General features: G+C 43.8%; 1 pseudogene; it reads left to right on the plus strand.

Moving 5' to 3' along the window:
- Nucleotides 1-262: 262 nt before the first annotated feature.
- On the plus strand, nucleotides 263-469 carry LOC142263285 (U2 spliceosomal RNA; annotated as a pseudogene).
- The last annotated feature ends 339 nt before the right edge of the window (nucleotides 470-808 follow it).

The following is an 808-nucleotide window of genomic DNA, read 5'->3' on the forward strand; positions in this document are numbered from 1 at the left end:
TGTCTTCTGTAGGCGTGGGTTTGTCTCCCTCTCCCTAAGATGTGTCCGGTATAGGCCAGGGTGCCACTCAAGGCCGTAACCAATTCGGGTTATAGCTTCTCGGCCTTTTGGCTAAGATCAAGTGTAGTTTCGGAGGACGCTACCTTGGTCGGTACTGGAAGGTGCCTGGGATTGCACGTCTGCCGGCCTTGAGGAAGTGTGTGCGCCTTCTGGTGACACATAGCCCTCTTGTGCCTGGACGGTTCCCAGGCAACGGGAGGCGATCACCTTTGTTATTTTGAAGTCCTACTGATAAACAGAAAAAAAAAAAAATTAAATCTGTTCTTATCAGTTTAATATCTGATACGTCCCCTCTCTGGGGACCATATATTAAATGGATTTTTAGAACAAGGAGATGGAAAAAATCTTGCTCTGTCCACTCCACGCATTGACCTGGTATTGCAGTACCTCCAGGACCGGTGCACCCCTTCTTAACCCAGTTTCCAAAAGCAGAACTCAATTCACCTGATTCAAATGAGCCCCATTAGTGAATTGAAAGAAAGCAAAAACTTTATATGCACCTCAATTTGGCCAATTCACTTTACACACTTTCACCCTTTTTTTTATCTTTCACACCTTTTACTTGCTTTATTGATGCAAAAAGCTGTGCCAAATAGCAAACTCATCTCCACTCAACTTGACCAACTCTGCTATGTCCCGTGCAGTATCTTATTCTCAGTCTTATCTAGATCATTTGCAATTGAATAGAATAGATCCCTTTTGGCTGCTTATGACTGTGTAAAATATGTAGTTTTACTGGGCTGGGATG

The sequence above is a fragment of the Anomaloglossus baeobatrachus genome, unplaced genomic scaffold, assembly GCF_048569485.1.
Source record: "Anomaloglossus baeobatrachus isolate aAnoBae1 unplaced genomic scaffold, aAnoBae1.hap1 Scaffold_2571, whole genome shotgun sequence".
NCBI classification, from domain to species: Eukaryota; Metazoa; Chordata; class Amphibia; order Anura; family Aromobatidae; genus Anomaloglossus; species Anomaloglossus baeobatrachus.